The sequence below is a fragment of the Barbatula barbatula genome, assembly GCF_947034865.1.
Source record: "Barbatula barbatula genome assembly, chromosome: 2".
NCBI lineage: Eukaryota > Metazoa > Chordata > Actinopteri > Cypriniformes > Nemacheilidae > Barbatula > Barbatula barbatula.
This window is the reverse complement of record NC_136767.1, coordinates 28,825,399-28,840,911: the sequence shown is the minus strand read 5'-3', so window position 1 is coordinate 28,840,911 and position 15,513 is coordinate 28,825,399.

Genomic DNA, 15,513 nt, shown 5'->3' with positions numbered 1-15,513 from the left:
AATTCTTCAGCCCCGTTTTATTTTTGATCTTAAGCGTGAATCAAATCTATATTCATTTTTTGCTCATGATCGTATTTTTAGAATTGCTATATGTTTGAAGTTTTTAGAGTTGCTGTAAATGTGGATGTGTTTGCACGCACTTTGACATCCTCATTGTGGAAATGTTATAAACGGCAGTGTCGCAATATTCATATTTCATTTCTGGTGTGCTGTATGTCGGCAGCGGGCGTTTATCTTTTCCATCTGTAAGCAATTACTTTCACCTCCATCACATCTTACAAGTTTCATTTTCCTCTCTTCATCTCACTCCTAAATTCTCTGTAAATCATGTTGACCTATTCAGTCACTATAGCTCTCTTTAGAACAAAGCACTAACATATTGCACACTGTGTAGAACGCACCAAGTACTGCCAAAAATCTTTTTAAAATAGTTTGTGAAACAGATGGTATTATGCAACAACGAACTAAATAAAACCTGTTAAATACTTATGACGGTACCCGTAAGAAAGAAAACTGTTGGATGACATGGCTCTAAAATCTCAACTATGTCTCATAAACATCAATGAGATTAAATAGAGTGGAATGGATACTTGCGATTGCATTGCATTGTGGGATACATAGCACCAAAGTTCAATGCTTAGGGTTAGATGCTTGTACAATTCTGTGTTAAAGAGACAACAAAGTTAAACACAGAGCATGGAACATTTGGCTTTAGACAAGCTGTTTGATTTGTTGGCATCTTAATCCTCGGCCATTGGCAGACGGCGTAGTCAGCTTTGGCAAATGGAGATTCATTAATATTTTCACCTGAGTGGCAATAAATCTGAGGCGTTTCTCGATGAGGCGGCAACAAACCTTCATAAATCTGCGAGATTACAGGACGATATTTCACCATCTCACATCTATTTCTGCCAGTCGCCTAATAGCCTGCGTCGATCCCTCACGGTGATAGCTCAAGAATCGAAGATTTGTTTTCAAAATGTCAACGGTGCAATATGCATCTCACTGACAGCCGGAAAATGCCCTTTAATTATTTATTTGGCCTCGCTGTCAGTTTAAAGGCTGAAGACGAGAGGACACGCGAGCATGAGACTGTTGCATTAATGAGAAGATCTTATGAAATATTCCCAACGGCTTGAAGCTTATTGAGATCAAAATAACAGGAGAGCGAAATTGTCTATTGATGAAATGTCCTAACAATCTGATACGTTGTAATTCAATTGTCTATTTACAGTGATGGATTTGTATGTTGGTGACATGAGTTAAGCAGATGGTGTGATGGGACAAATCTGAGACCTTGTTGATATCTCTTCTGAAAGTCTAATGACAGAGACATCTGTGAGATTGTGAGATCTCTTTCTCACTAAAACTCTAAGAGACACAAGTGAGACTTAAGCAAAAGTTTCCGTTTGCTCTCCATGTAATCTCATTGATGTCTAGGACAGAGGTTTTCAAACTGGGGTGTCCTCTGGAAGGAGATGAGGGGTCCCCAGAAAATCTCATAGAAATAAAAAGACGAATCAAAACTTGTCTACTGAACGTTATTACGGTTAAGAAGTGTCTATCTTACTTTAATATATTTATATTACACTGTCTCTTCTTGCATGCCTTCCAGTAGTGTTTATCTTTCCATAGTGTCAAGTATTTGCAAAGATGTAATGACAATTTCTACAGTACAAATACATTAAATGTATTTATTTCTCTTTAGGATAATACATCCGACATTACTCTTATAATAGCCAATTATGGTTTTCTCAATATCACACTTATTATTTATCTAAAAAGCCTTATTGTTTCTACATACAAAATATACATAAATGGGTGGATATCTATTCAAGGAAGGGGGATCTACCTTATCTGGGGGTCCCTCGCATCTGTAAGTTTGAAAGCTCCTGGTCTAGGAGACATGATGGAGATATTACCTCATTCTTTCTTATTGGAGATCATCATTGAGATTTTTGAGTGGACTTACTGAATACCCATCAGCAATAACGCATCATTACATCTTAGCAATTGCATATCATTGTGTCTTCCGTAGGATCGAGCACCAAGCATGTTCTCTAAATTTAATCTTAAAATTAAACGTAAGAAACCACAGAAACCATAGTCCTGATTGTCAAATGCATTACAGAATTTCCACATTCGCTCTTGAATTGTTGTTGTGAAATCCCGGCCAGCCAGCAGAGCATCAGCCAGAAGGCATCATAAGCCGTATGCAAATCACTCCGCCTGTCTGCCTTGTTAATATTAAACATGGGTTATTAGACAGAGCAAAAGCTGACCCCTGGAGCGCCTCACCACCCCTCCTGAATAATGAATGTCCTCTGATTATGTTAATCAGGAGCGGTGAAGTGGGGATTCGCTCGGGGTGGTGGATGACTCAAACCCTTAGTTTCTGCTTTATCTCCGGTGTCAGGCTTGTTTCATTTCTTTCAATTTCTGAAGGCATTTTAAAATCTTGACGTAAAGACTACAGTTTTCTACACCGGTGTGTGAACTGGACACCATAAACTGTACCATGACCCAATAAATATGACAAGAATTGCCAAACTAGACCGTTGATATGGATTTCAGCATCTTTGAATGCAGTTAAAGCACAGCTCAACTCAGCAAGTTGCAAAAAGGAAACGTTCAACAAAATTCTAACGCTTCTCTTATCAACCGGCAGCACTAAACGAAAATGCACTTCTTACTGTAAATAGCATTCAGGTAATGTGTTAGAAATCATGAGCTGAGTGTTTTAACCTGTCCTCTGCACGACCCCTCATTTGTTCTGGGTCTTCAATTCCTGCTGGTTGTCTCTGGGGAGAGAGAAAGAGTCAAAAATAAATGACCAACCCATGCCGTGAAGAAAGATCCGATCTGTCACTGCTGAACAGAAGCGCCCTGTGAAACTCATCAAGGATAAAGCCGGCCGGAGTCTTCGGAAAGCTCAAGAAATCATCTGATCAGCATCTGCTTGGGAAAATTTTTCATTTTTTCCTGAAATATATCCCGAAGTGGAAAGTGATTGCCAGGATAATGGCTTTGTTGGTCTGGTGAGAAGATTAATATGATATACATTATATGAATCAAAAATGGGATTTGGTTCCATTTCAAGAAAAAGCTTAAAATTTCTCTAAAATAAGAAATTATTTAATATTAATACTAGCAAAACTGTCTGGACCAGTTTGATATTCCAGCTGGTCAGATTCAAACCAGTCTTGTACATCAACACTTTTAATAAACTCCACGAAACATGGCCAGCAAAAACATTTGTTGGTTATAAGGTGTATTAAAGTGAAACCCAGACAGTTTGATCAACTTATCTAGGCATTTACAGAGATGCCACAATGACAATGATAAATCTCAACAGCGCCGCCATATTGGGAAGGGCAAGATTGAAGATTTTTATTTGTTACATACAAACCCACAGTTCTACAACCAGTAGTGAAATGTAAGTCTGTCTTACACGCTCTATAGCTAATATAAGAAACGTATCAATATTTCTTATCTATTTACAGCTAAAACTGACAAGGTGCAAAATAGTCGTTTTTTATGAATAGCCCAATATCATTTGAAGAGTACATTTGCAAAAACACATACACATTTTTACTGTGATAGTTAATAATATTTAATCAAAACAACAACCCAACTGCAGTTTGACTGATGTTACTTGGAAAGCGCAATAAAAAAACACTAACAAAGTTTTTAGGTTTTTTTTTGCAAATAAACTCTTCAATTACAGTTCTAACCCGTTTCAATGGTTTATATCTATGTGGTGTACAAAAATCTCTATTTACTTATTAGAAAATTGCGTAATTATGTGATTCTCATGTGATTCGTGAATTGAAAATTGTACCCAATATGGCAGCACTTTTGACACGACAGACCAAAGCATTCAATTAACCGTTATTGTATGTCTATGGTCATTCTGATCTGAAAAAGTTAATGTCAGGTAATTATGAAAACATCAGATATTTAAAGGTCTACTAGGGACACGTCGCTCATAAAAAGCGATTGGTTTTACAGCTGGGATGGTGTAATTGATTTTTGTTCTTTGATGTTATTACTGGCAGACAGCAGCACCTGTGAGGTCTGCTAATCTCTCATCTTACCCACAGCTGCTTCTTCACCAATCACCGCTGCCAGAGTAACAGCTTCATAAAATTTCACGGCTCACCATCTGCTCAGATCTTTACCCACAGCAGCATTAACACGTCTGATCTCTGACGCAGAGCGACACAGGTGCTTTGTTTCTCTGAAATAAGAACGTCTCGTCCTCATGTGGTTCACTTTATTGAATGGTGCTTTCATTTGTCTACGCATCTCAATCTTTGCACCTCTCTAATGGAAATTGGTAGTAGAAGTGACAACACTGATAGAAAATAGGGTCAACTTTTTTTACCTATGTACAGAGTATGACCATTTTCTAAGAAGACCTAAATGATGCAAAATGCTGTTTAGTGTAGGAATATCTGATTCAAGACTGACTATCAAAGTGACGCCTTCCTTCCCTCTACATCTGGCAATAATATAATAAAAAAGTCTGATCTTTTCTTCCTCCCGTTTAATTATTCTTTGTCTTGTTTTCGCTCCTTCTTTCTGAATCTACGAGCAACCGCCTCAAGCGTAGGTCTCGCACCCCTGCAGTGTGATGAGATTGCTGTTCTTGTAATAGTCGAGCAGAGCGAATAAAACTAAAGATTATTATTATGATGATGAATGGGGAATGCAGAGAGTAAAAAAAATGATTTAGAGAATATTGTGGGTATCCGTTGCTAAACAGCGAGTCTGTTTCTGCAGTCATTTACACAGGATGAATGATGGATAAATGGATGCTGGGACCTGGGTGCATTTAACCCTTCGACTGTCATTGCTACAACTGTTAAAATGATTAGTTGTTCTAACTTAAAAGATTAAGTTAACCCACTAACTTTAGTTATTTCAACTTAAAAAATAAAGCAATAAGCCCTGTGAAGTGCATTTTATAACAGCTAAGGGCGTTGTGGCACGACGCCAAGCCGTTTTTGTAAAACGGTTATTCCGTATGTGTATTTCATAAAATAAAGTAAATAAAGTCATATTTAGGTTATGTAATGCATAAGGCTTAGAACCTTGCTCAACCAATCAGAATCAAGGTCCAGAGCTGACTGAGCTATTAATTAAAATAAAACATTTGCATCAAATTCACACAATAACTCATATTTTACGTTGAATTAACTCCAAATTTTAAAGCAGCCGGATAACTTATTTTAAGTTAAGTTGAAACAACAAATTAATGTAATAATATGCACTAAATGCTGCCTACTTTTTGAAAAATATAAATACAATAAATATCAAAGAGTAGTCAAACAGTACAATGCTGTAATGTTATGCATCTGACAAATTAAATTATTTAGCTTTTTATCCAAATAGTTGGATATTCTTTCTGATTTAGAGAGGTTTTCCACTGATATTGCACCAAGTAGCTAACTTTTACTCAATAGGTTTAGTATGCAATGAAGGCATACTAGACAATCAGGTTTTATTCCATAATTGTCATCCTCCTCACAAAATTATCGGTTCAAAACCAGAGAAGCTCAAGGTGAAGTAATACAGATTTTGCAATCGAAGGTGATAGCAAAATCACCTCGTCTGTGAGCAAACAGGTGTTTCATTTGCATGACACCACAGCTTGCCTGTGAAAATACATGTGACACGTCCTGTTCGTTCTCTTGGAACACGAGTCAGAACGTCTTGAGCTGGATTGATAACGTTTTGGTCTTCCCCACGACAAACTAAAGGGGACCTTAGGAGAATTTAAAACATTGTCAGTAAGACTAAAAAGCATTAAAAGGATCTCAAACAATCTACTTACCTGTTTTTACTATTTAGTAAGACCTATGGATAATGTGAATGGTTTGATGCTTTTAAAGCTTGTCTCTTCCACTCGTGGACCAAAAAAAAGCAATCTACACAAAACACACAATAAAAAGAAATGATCTATATTTTACTATCTGCATACAATCTACAGGAATTGCAAACACGCATTTGATCTGTTTAATTAAGATAATAAAAGATGACTCCCCGGATACAGAGAGTTTAAGCCAATTGCACAAATTAATAACCTCATTAATTCAACGCCATAATTGCCCACGGAGAGACTGACTGCTGCGCCGTTTCAAAGGCGAAGGGTTAATTTTCCCAGTCATGCATTATTTACATACGCTGATGAATAATATATTGTAGCGGGGTGAAAAATAAATTTCCCCTACTCAGCAAACCTGCAGAAAGCAAATGATTTTAATATTCATGGCTTGCATGTGAGCTGTGGCTGCGGGCAACCAGCGAGACTTTCCATCCATCTCCTCCAGAAATAAATAAGAGCTACACAAGAACAAACTTCATTCATTTTGCTAAACAAATGACCGACCTGGCGAACACTTGTGTTGGAAACAAAAAGCATCATTTTGGAGATATATGACGTACTGCGGAGTGCCTGTTAGCGTGTATATTATAATGGGAAAAGTCCTGAAAATATAGTGTTATGAGGAATAAAATGAGGAGCGGGATTTATCATGTGCTCAGATGAGGACATTACCATGTGAAATTTGCAGGCGTGTGCCTAAAGCCTGCTGCAGTAATGCAATCATTAGAGCGGCGTGCGAGGTGCGAGGTGCACGCCAACCTGAAACCAATGCGTTACTTCATGAATACAAAAGCATGCAGAGCAGTGGTTAAAAGAATAGCTCAGCCGAAATGAATATTTTGTCATCATTTACTCAACCTCGTGTTCTTTCTTTCTATGGCATCGCTGCGAAGAACACTACTGAGCACCTTTATATTTTTCCAAAAAATGAAAGTGTTTAATACATGAAAACAAAATCTGGATGTGAAACAAAAATACTAAGATTTATTGAAACGTCCATTCCCTTCATAGCTATGTGGCGAAAGGGCTTTATTCACATCAGGTTTCGTCCTAAATCCTTGAGTTCATAGGGCTCATGTTGAAAATGAATAAAGATTGTTGTGGAATAATAAACTGCATGTGGGAAATGAAGCCAGTCAAATCTCAAAAACATGTCTGCAGGCTTTCATCAAGACTGTGCCCTTAATGCACTACAAGCACAATTTGTGAGATTGTTTTGGGTATCTGTGTCTCGTTGACTTCATTTCACGCATTAATTACTGGATATGACAAGTAACTTCACGGCTTATAGCTCATAATTTGAGCTCCGTGAGCCCAAATGAATCTTTCCCCCTCCCTTAAGTGCAAAAAAAATTCACTAAAATGCCTATTAAAGGATTTAAGCTATGTTCCTCATTATGCACCAAACATTAACCAAAGATTCATTCCCAAGCGTTGACAAAGAGCACTGGAATTCGTTGGAATTCAGAAAGAACGTGTTAACATAAGCCTAGTTTATGAGGATGTTTTCAACTAGGTCCTTTAATCATTACCCATGTTTCATTGATAAAGCAGGGTCTTTAAGAGGTGCCGAGGAGAGAAGAGGAGGAATAAAATGATAAGTATTCCATGGCAGTTCTGGAGTTTGTTTGTGACAAAAAAAAGAGCTTATGTGCTTACCTTCATTTTTCAAAATATCTTCTTTTGTGTTCAACAGAACAAAAACATTTTTCCTAGTCAATAGTGTCCAAGAGCTGTTTAGGATATAAGCATTCTTCCAAATATCTTTCTCTGTGTTCATCAGAACAAAGACATATACACAGATTTGGAAAAACTCGAGGGTGAGTAAATGACGACAGAATGTATGTTTCTGGGTAAACTGTTAATTTAAGGAACATGCTGGTAAACTTCATAACACTAGTAACCCTCCACAACAATAGTAACATTGCATAAACCCGTTTAAGCACAAACAATACCCTAGCAAACCTCCAGTACACCAAAGAGACTTTAGCAAAGTAATCTTGACATTTCTTGAAAACGAGGGCCTTATAATCCAAATCCAGATTTGACATTACAAACTAGGCTTATAAGACATCTGGCCACTCAGTGAAAACAAGTCTTAGAATTGACTTTTTACAAAAAGTCCTCATAACAATTTGCACAAACATTTTAAATAAAATTTGCTGCTATAATTTAAGTACAGCTTACTAACCAGAATAAAGTAAATTCTACTTATTGAATACATCTAGTCTGTGTTCAAATGTTACCTTAGATAAACAAAACAAATTATGTTGAACATAAACATGCGTCTAACTCAAACTTCATGGATCACTTACTTTCATATTGAAATATACTATTTATTTACAACATAGATGGTCAAGTGAGAAGAGACTGGTGGTCTCTGTTCTGACAGTTACTGCTCAAGAAGAACACTTCAGGACTAATATAGTGCCTCCCTCAGCCTATAGGTACAAACACCGCTCATCAGAACATAAGATGATAACTTAATAAACCCAAACTTACAAATAATAATATCAAATAATATCAAAACTCTCCTACATATCAAAGATAAATCAACAAAAAATCACGAACAAATCTTTCTTTGGTCTGAAAAACACTTAAAATGACAGTTAATCGGGAAAATGAACCTCCTAATGCAGTCAGATACTAAGCATGCTGGGAAATACATATCAACTGCCAAGGTAGTTATATCTACGAAAATGATTTATGTAGTCTCAACAACTTAATTTGACCAATTTAAATGCGTTTAACATAATACAATTGAATTGTATTGAAAATTAGTAGTTTTTATTCCCAAGATTTGCACGTTATTTTAACTCAATTTATTTGTAAAAAACAGCAATATAATTAAATTAAGTATATTTTTAAATCTACTGACACGTAATATCTACTGACACGTAATATCCGGTCAATCTACGTTCCTACTCTCACCTATGGTCATGAGCTTTGGGTCATGACCGAAAGGACAAGATCCCGGATACAGGCGGCTGAAATGAGCTTCCTCCACAGGGTGGCTGGGCGATCCCTTAGAGATAGGGTGAGAAGCTCGGTCACCCGGGAGGAGCTCGGAGTAGAGCCGCTGCTCCTCCACATCGAGAGGGGTCAGCTGAGGTGGCTTGGGCATCTGTTACGGATGCCTACTGGATGCCTTCCCCGGAAGGTGTTCAGGGCCCGTCCGACCGGGAGGAGACCCCGGGGAAGACCTAGGACATGCTGGTGGGACTATGTCTCCCGGCTGGCCTGGGAACGCCTCGGTGTCCCCCCGGAAGAGCTAGAGGAAGTGTCTAGGGTGAGGGATGTCTGGGCATCTCTGCTTAGACTGCTGCCCCCGCGACCCGGCCCCGGATAAGCGGTAGAAAATGGATGGATGGATGGACACGTAATAATTTTTTCCAGTGCTGTTACCACTCAGAGAATTTTATCTAAACAGCTGACAGCGGAATCATTGACCTGAAGCACCTGGAGACCTTTAACCTGTGATTAAAACCTGTGTTTTCTGTATTAGTAGGTCACAGCTCATTAAACCCACCTGAATATGTTTAAATGCAAATGAAGACTTTATTAGGATTTCAGAATGTAAATACAGACCAATGAAAACACATGGGTGCCGGAATAAGAGAGTTCAAACCAGATAACACTGTGTTTAGCAGAAGCTACACAATCCTAGGGAACGTTTGAATGTGCATTAATTCTTCCCTTAGCAAACGCTGACATGTCGACATGCATATGTATAAGTAACTAAGCTTGTGGATTTAAATACCAATTTTCTTGCATATGACTGCATAAATGAGAAGCGGTAGCCAAATTCTCAATTTTCAAGAAACTTTCCATGGAAAACATCTGTAAAGGGAAGTGTGGAATGAAGATGTGCTAATCTGCATAACGAAAGGACTTTTGTGCAACGTAATCCTCTGGTTTTAAAGGATGTATGTTGTCCACACTACATTAGCGTGCTGTCAGAATTCAAGAGGCACTGCCGAATATAGGTCAGATGGTTTGGACTGGAATAACTTCCACACTCTTAACACATTTGACACCTTTAACAAATTCTACACGTCAGGGTTATTGCACTTTAGAGTTTAGGATTTATATGATCACTTCACTCTGAAACAGATTTACAATTATAAAATTGCATTGATTTGAACTAAATATAGGAAATGTACGTCTATTGATATGATTCTTAGAAATTAAATTCATTAAATACAATCTGCAAGTGCACTAATGATGCAAAGGGATAAACACATCAATTTAATTCCACGGTACTGTATTGATGGACAAAATAAGCGTGCATTTGTTGCTGTTCACGGCAGTTTAGATATGCATCAAAATCCTCACAAACACTTAGTATTCAATAAGATTATTTACATTTATCATATTTGATTCTGTGACCTGACAAGTCTTAGACCGTTTAAAATGCATTGGCCCACACAATCTCGAATGCATATGAATTGATGCTTAAAGGGATTCATACAGGTTTGGAACAACCTGAGGGTGAGTAAATCGAGACAGAACTGTCCCTTTAAGAGTGAACGGAGTTTGAAAAGACAGTGAATGGCGATGATAAAAGGCCACGCACTATACGAACCATTTATAATTTATAAAAGCGATTTTGCGAGACCATTTTACCCAAATGATGAAAGATAGAAGTCTTAGATATCTAGAGCGCATGAGGACGATTAAACTGAACGTTTTTCAGTTACTGTAACTATTACAAATTTTAACTTGAAACAAAACGTTTTTGAAAATGATCTTGGGTTAAAATCATACATGCTTGTGTCTTAAACAGACACATACACCATCCCAGAGGACAATTGTGTTGCTCAGAGATGGAACGGAAAAGGAAACAAATGGGACAATTGTTCAAATGTTTTTCTCAAAAGAATCTTCATATGAACATCTCTTCTGTCTCTCTAGAATCACTTAACATCCTTCCAAATCTCTCTAACAATGTTATCACAAAAAATCTATTTGGCTTTAGAGAAAATGAATGTCATTGGACTGTTGGGCTGGTATTTGGTTAGACATTCATAACTCAAGCATCTGGTTCTTTCACCTCAGACTGTCATTTCGTCTGCCTGATGTCTCATTCTGCTCAGTCTCAGGTGTACATTGTTGAAATTGCACTTAGAATTGAAAGTGTGATGTCGAAGATGAGCCGTGTGTTTCACACATTCACAAGCACCATCCATCTCTGTTTCTTGTCCTTTAAATGTGTAACGTAAAGATGAAGAGCTCAGTATCTACAGCAGGTTATATAAGGACAGTTCTAGCATCACATGTCGTGAGTAATTCCCTGACCTTTCCATGAATGCTTGCATAAAAAAGTCAAAAGTTGGTGAATAAAGATGTACCATAGTCACGTAGCCTTCGGCAGAAAAATAGATCAGCCTGAGAGAGAGAGAGAGAGAGAGAGAGAGAGAGATACAGTACTTACAGTTGAAGTCAACGTTGACATACCCCTTTGCAGAATCTGGAAAATGCTGAAAATTAGGGAATTTTAGGAAGTTATTTTACGAAAGAAATGTTAACATGAACTTCACACCCACCAAAAAATAATAAAATAATTTCTCAAAAATAGCAGGTCAATGGTTTACATCCCCCTGATCTTTAATACCGTATGATGTTACCTGGACAATCAATGACAGTTTTTATGTTTTGTCATAGTTGTTTAAGGATTTCTTGTATGTCCCAAGTCATTAAACTGTCCACCGATCTTCAGAAAACTGAATCAGGCCCTTTGCTTTTTTACCATTTCTGTATGCTGTTGAGATACTTCTGTTTACATCAAGAGACTCATACACAACTATTACAATAGATAGAAACATTCAGTGATGCTCAAGAAGTCAACACCATTCATTTAAAGTCAGGTGGGTGTGTCTGGGTGTACATTTCTATTGTTTTGTTATGTATCTTTTTTTAATTTAGTATGCTCATGTCTTTCAGAAGCTATAAAAATACATATATGTTTCTCAGGAAATGAAATATAAACCATCTAACATTTTGTCTATATAATATGGAGGGCAGCATTTTCTTTGCCTGCATTGAGAGAATACAATCTCTTCGGGGTGTTTCTGATAAGCCCAGGCTGTCAGTCACAAAGAAGTCAAATCAGGGTTTATCTGACATTGGCGATGGGCTGCGGTGACCTCTGACCTCTGTGTGCCGGGCACAGTGGGTGTGATTGATAACCCCATTACAGATTGAGAGAAACCTCTCACACAAAGGGTGGTTTGCCATGATGCACATGGACTGCAAACGTGACCATTTAAACACACTGGTTAAATCAAAACTATTGGCTCTGTTATCTTTGTAATATCCCACAGGTTTTTGTTAAACGTCCACACGGAAGAGAAAAATGCTCATTGGGTCTTTCAAAGGATAAAATTGATTTTCTCTTTATTTAAAAAATGTTTATGATGCTTAATAAATCCCTGGTTGTGCACATTACATTAAAGCTGTCCGAACTTTAAACATGACTTTGTAATGAGAACATGCGGCAACTTTAGAATATATCAAGCAAATAAGAAAAGTCATTTAGCAGATATTTTTCCAAAGCGACTGACAGGGACATTGATGCTTACATCTAACTGCGGTATACAATGTGTGAATTTTCGAATGCAGAAAGATAACATAAATGTAAAGAGCAGAGATGTGCGCATCAAAATAATAATGCAACTGCAGATCTCAAACAAACATAAGTAAGCATTCAAATAAAAAAGGTTTTGGAACGCTGGTGTAGGTGTGAGAATTCTGTGTCAGATAAATAAACAAGAAAACTGAAAATGCATCCACACAACCTACACACCAACTGGACAGTGAGAACATTACACGGTATATGGTGCGAACGTGACTTGTATTTCAAACACTAAAACAAAAGAAACATCATATAGCAGGTGTCAGAAGAAAAATAACACTTACACTTTTAAAAAGCAATGTGTAAAAAATAAATACAGACCAATTATTTTTAGTATTATTGTAAGAAAATATAAGTACTTATCTACTGTGCTATATTTCTGAACCACTATGTTCTCTATCATTTATTCATCTTAAGTATTAATAGGCAACACTTTCTGACAATTTTGCATATAAATCCCCCCACATTTGTGTTTCAGACTTACCTAAATGATACATCACGTGGCTTGTTGAGGAATGTTATTACTTTTCCAACTATTCTCTAACATTCACCTGCTTGATCAAAAAATTATTCATGCAAACGTTGGCTTATTTTCAACACAGTGTCAGAAGCAAAACAGCGGGTCAAAAAGGGCCAAGCACAACCATTGGGTTAGTTTAACCCAGAACCTCTTTTTGACCTAAATGCTATAGGTTGAAAATAACCCAGCATTTTGACAAAGAAGAATGGATCTGAGTAATAACTAGAGACCTGAATTTCATAGACACATGGGTTCTTTTAACTTGAAACATTAGACCACACAGCGAGAAATACCAAGAAAACCACACGAGCCATCCGAAAAACAACAACAAAGAGTACACCATAGCAACACCCACCCACAGCACCCGAGCATCATGGTGCAGGACCACTGAGATGAAAAAAGTCTAGCTTATTTGTTTTCCCAGCTGTATGTTTCTGAACCAGGCAAGTACAGTAACACATACTAGAAACAAGTGTTCCATGAGCCACTAAACAGTGTTCACATGTTTCCCAGTCCTGGTTACGGCTATCAGAGCACATTTTGGTTTGCTATCCTGTTGTTGTTACAGAGAGCTTTGCCCACGAGCTGGTGAGCTGAATCAGTAAATATGGGAGACAAAATGTAAAATACACAATCACGAACAAGCTGGAAACACGAGCATTTTACACAGCTGTGTGGATGGTGCCCCCTGGCGGTCAGGTAACAGCATCACAACAGTCAAAATCACTGAAAAGAGTGTGGAACTTAAATATTACATTTAATATCAAATCGAGTTTGAAATACGTTTAGTGTTTAGTTTACTGATATTTACTGAAATCCCATCATTTCAAATGAAGTACACCATCTCTAATATTTCACAAAAAGTGTTGAGTCTTGTTTACTACATCCAAAATGAACGCTTTATATTTACCCAAGAGTTTCAACTGTCTCCTGACTCACATGGTGAAATTTCAGCCGGCTGGCTTTAATTCAGACTTGAAAGGTTAACTGTCACACGTGTTCAAGTGCTGCTGATATAGCCAACCTACAAAACCATACAAACACGCATACGGTAGACCTGCAGACACCGACCAACTGATCAGAACGGTTCTGACCATTCTTATTTCTCGGGAAGTCACATATCATTTATTTACCCCAGACCCTGGCACACATCTGCTTTTGGAGCCCTACACTTTCCCAGTAACCGATGGCACGACTAATGTAATTAAAGAGAGATTATAACGTCTGCCAGGCCCTCCAGATGGCACCGCTCAAACTTGTTGTAGATCAGTGGGCACAGCTGACAGGGTATTTATACCATTCTGCTAACAAATAACCCACATGGAATACAAGCCAATGCTTTCATGTCTACAATACGCAAACAATACGAGTTCAGTTATGAATGTTCAATAATGCGCTATATTGTCAAATCAATAGTGTTGTCAAAGACAAGCAGACCGCTTAAAAATATGCAAAGTGTCAAAAATCATTTCTGTCAAAGAGACTCGAAAGGGTTTCTAAGGGTAAGTCACCACAGCCATAAGTGTTTACATGAAAGGGAAGACTTGGTTGGAAGTGTCAACTCACGCAACACTTGTAAAGTACCGGATTTACCAGGTAATCCTTCTTAACATTAACCTGTACGTTTGCTCACAACAATCTCATTAGTCCTGTCTTCTCTTTAAATTCCACAAAGCAAAACACCGCTCCAATGAGATGTCTTCTTAAGGTTCACCCAAAAATGTCAATTCTGTCACCCTCATGTTTTCACACCTGTATAAATGACTAGATATTTGGAAGAATTTTTCTGGAACGTCATTGACTACCATAGTAGGAGACATTAAACGGTTGTCAAATGTGCTCCAAAATTGTTTGTTTTTCTTCATAATATCTCTTTTGTGTTAAACAAACAATCATTTGTTTCTACGATGGTAGTGGATATTGTCCCAGAACTGATAATTGCTAACATTTTTCGACATTTCTTTCTTTGTGTTCAACATAACACAGAAATGTATACAGGTTTGAAACAACCCGAGGGTGAGAAAAAGATGAAATAATTTAGATTAGATTAGATGATTAGATTAAACTTTATTGTCATTGCACATATACGAGTGCAGTGTAACGAAATGTAGTTTAGGTCTAAGCAGAAGTGCAGGATATACAGTGAATAAATACAGAATACAATATTAGGAAAATATTATACAGTGGTCATGGACTATGAAAATACTTTAAAGTAGGTATGTTCTGTGAAAATATGACAGTATGTACTATGAACAATATATACAGATGGGTATATACTATGAACATTAATGTACAGGTGGCTATGAACAGATAATAATTTAGACTAAACAATAGTGCAAGTGACTTAAGTGTGCATAAATTATAGACATTTGCATTTTATGGGTGAACTATCCCTTTAAACCCACCTTTCACAATGGTTTTATGGTGATGCCTAATGGACACACATGAACCTTATTGAAATTAAAAGTA